We start from the raw sequence: 3,382 nt of genomic DNA on the forward strand, positions 1-3,382 counted from the left end.
CGGCAAAGACAATATGTTTCAAATGACATCCTTGCTCCTAAATACAGTTCTGAAACTTGTAACTAAAGAGTCTGGCCTAGCAGGGATCTGCTTGTTCATGGCAATGCAAAATTTACCAACAGGCTTTAAAGGTTTCCTCCTTTTCATTCTTTTGGGAAATATTTATAGAAATCACCTGTGTGTTTCAGGTCTGGGTCTCAGTTGTAGGTACACATCAGAATCCCACAAACTTGGATGTAACTATATCAATTTATTGTAGTGGTAGAGTTTGTATTGAACTCAAATTACTGTAGTGGTAGAGATTGATCGTTGACCTGTACCTTGATTGCGACTCAAAATCTGATTAAACCAATGAGCTGGGGCATGGATTTATTGGTCTGCAGTGGATCAGGCAGCACCAGTTAACACCAGGCACCGTGCCTCTTAATATTTTCTAAATGTGGCTCTGTGTTGCTATCGGTACCTATATGCGCACAGTGTACAGTGTTCCCTATTGTCTCAAGCAAGACCAAGTGAAAAGGAAGGGGACAGAGAGAGATTTGGAGCGTGAGAGATGCACAAACACAAGCATTGTCATGAATTGCCAGTTTTATTGTGTACTGTTGGAAAACGGAGCAAGAAAATAGCAAATGAAGCATTAACAGCATAGGGTATTCTGTTTCCTATGCACCAAAATTAACAGCAGGATTAACACACGTTGAGAATACTTTACACTTATACAAGTTGGTAACATCTTCAAAAGGGGGTTGGGGGGGTGCGGTCACACACCTTGGTAGAGAAAGATGCTGCAAGATTAGAAACAAAAGAAAAAGCCTGAGGCACTTCATCCAGCATCACATGGTCCAGAAAGGAATTGGCAGGTTGTTCCTATGGCTTCAGCTGCTGTGTTGACAACTTGAAGAGCAGCTTGCGCTGCTGTTTGCAGGCTCAGCACTTCTTCAGGGGCAAGCAGCACTGATGCATGGGGGCTGAGTATTGCAGTGGGGGGCAGCACACCGGCATGGGCCGTCTTTGGATCACCACCCGGGGGCAGGATCTTGACCCCCCGCAGCAGGAGCCGCAGCAAGAGCCACAGGGCTGGCAGCACGACTCCAAAGACCTCTGGATGTAGACCGGCTCACAGCAGACGGGCTGCACATAGCAGATGGTCTCATCAGTGCCATGACATCCAGAGCAGCAAGAGCACATCTTTCTGCAGGGCGGGAGAAGCTGAAAGAAACAGAATCGCTTTGAGACTTGAAACTCCGGATAATCTCTTACATTTTCCTCCTTTTTAGGTCTACAGAATTCGGAGGAAGCCACGTTTATGCTTGGTTTTGGGATTCCTAGATGCAAAAATTGCACTTCCTAGTTGTGTAGGTCATCACTATGTTACTTCTTAGCCCAAGTTTCCCACCTTTGACACATCTCTTTGTTCCAAGCATGTCTAGCACCACCTTCTTACAACCAGGCATCATTTGTATTGGCAGAGAGATGGACCAGCCCCCCACAATCTTGGTTTCAGAGTCCCAGTCCAGGAAGAAAGGCAAATTACACAAACACACGGTGGAAAAAAATTATGGTGCAGTCCATTTTCACAAGAGCAAGAACCACTAGTGCAATCTGACTTACCCAATTCACCGCTGAGGATGGAGATGGAGAAACAAAGCAGAGCAACTGAAGGAGCATGGGTACTGGAGCCCTTTTAAACAATTTTGAACCTTCCTCCTGGAAATGACCCCACCATCCATTTTGACTCCCTGATTTACCAGCCTAAATTCATTCTTATTTGTTGTGTCCATATTTTGGTATTTCTGCTTTGCCTCCAAAATTTTGATTAGCAGCTGTGATTTAAAGCATAGTAATACAGGAGAAGTCCTGCTCAGTTCCTGGCCTGGGGTGCTTCTGGAGACTAGCTGAAGGGTAGTGAAGGGTCTGAGCGGTGACAGAGTATCTCCTCCCCCTGCTATATCCCCTGCTTAGTCTGCCAGTTCTGGCTTAGCACCAGCATGTCAGCAAGGAGCCCCTCATCCCTGGACCTGAGCATTGGGCCTCAAATTGCTCTGGATGAGCAAGCCCAGATTAAAGGCTTCAGAAATATTTTTGTCTCCTGATGTTTAGTAGCATGAGACAAAGCCAAACAGGAACCTGGATATTCCAGCCCTGGAAAACGAGTTTAAAATAGTACAGATCCTGCCTGGAGCAAAACATTCACAGTATGGGATTTGCAAAACTCTCTATAAATGCATGAAATCAAAGCAAGAAAAAAAAAGTGGTAGGGAGGGAAGATGTTATGGAAATCAGTGTAATTTGAGGGCTCACAGATGGAATTGGGAATTAAACTTGTTAATTCTAATGTTGGCTCTGCAACTCAGTCCCTGGATGTCCCTACATGCGCTTCATTCTTTTCCATCTCTACACTGGGGTCATGTGACGTGTTGTGAGGGACAATGAAAATGAGGGTCTTTTCCCTGAGGAAAAAGGAAAATATCATGGAATCATAGAAAATGAGGACGGGAAGGGACTTCAAAGGGTCACATCTAGTCCAACACCCTGCTCAAAGCAGGCCCAGCCCCAACTAGATCATTCCAGCCAAGGCTTTGTCCAGCCAGGTCTTGAAAACGTCCAATGATAGAGATGCCACCACCTCTCTGGGTAACCTGTTCCAGTACTTTACTCCCCTCCTCATGAGAGTTTTTCCTAATATTAACCTCAACGTCCCTTGCTACAACTGGAGCCCATTGCTCCTTCTTGTGTTATCTGCTACCACTGAGAACAGTCCAGCTCCATCCTCTTTGCAATCCCCCTGCAGGGAGTTGAAGGCTGCTGTTCAATTCCCTCTCAGTCTTCCCTTCTGCAGACTAAATAAGCCCATTTCCCTCAGCCTCTTCTCACAAGTCATGTGTTCCCAACCCCCAAGCCATTTTTGTTGTTCTTTGCTGGACTCTCTCCAACTTGTCCACATCTTTTCTGGAGTGGGGGGCCCAAAACTGGACATAGGACTCCAGATGTGTCCTCACCAGTGCAGAATAGTGGGGAAGAATCACTTCCATTGAGCTACTGGCAATGCACCTACCAATGCAACAGCCCAGGATGCCATTAGCCTTCTTGACAACAAGAGCAGGCTGCTGGGTCCTGTTCAGTTTATTGTCCACTGTCACCCCCAGGTGCTGCTTAGGTCGTTGGTCCCCATCTCAAAGACCTGCATGGTTATGGCCTAGCACATGTCTGAAAGTCATGGCTGCTGAGTCCTAAGCATGGCTCTTCTATTGATCCCATGCTTTGGGCAAGTCATTTCATATCATTGTGTGCACATGTGTGAAATCAGCTGAAATGTGCCTTTTCAGCAGCCTCAGGGGCTGCGGCGAGTAGGACTTCATTAGCATTACTAAATTGCTGAGAT

General features: G+C 46.2%; 1 long non-coding RNA gene across 1 annotated transcript; it reads right to left on the reverse strand.

Moving 5' to 3' along the window:
- Positions 1-570: 570 nt before the first annotated feature.
- Positions 571-2,031, reverse strand: LOC132245785 (uncharacterized). Its single transcript, XR_009457496.1, has 2 exons — positions 1,612-2,031; positions 571-1,209 (listed from the first exon to the last, which is right to left on the reverse strand). It is a non-coding gene; the product is annotated as an uncharacterized LOC132245785 (long non-coding RNA).
- Positions 2,032-3,382: the final 1,351 nt, after the last annotated feature.

This window comes from Alligator mississippiensis, chromosome 15 (assembly GCF_030867095.1).
Source record: "Alligator mississippiensis isolate rAllMis1 chromosome 15, rAllMis1, whole genome shotgun sequence".
Classification (NCBI taxonomy): Eukaryota; Metazoa; Chordata; order Crocodylia; family Alligatoridae; genus Alligator; species Alligator mississippiensis.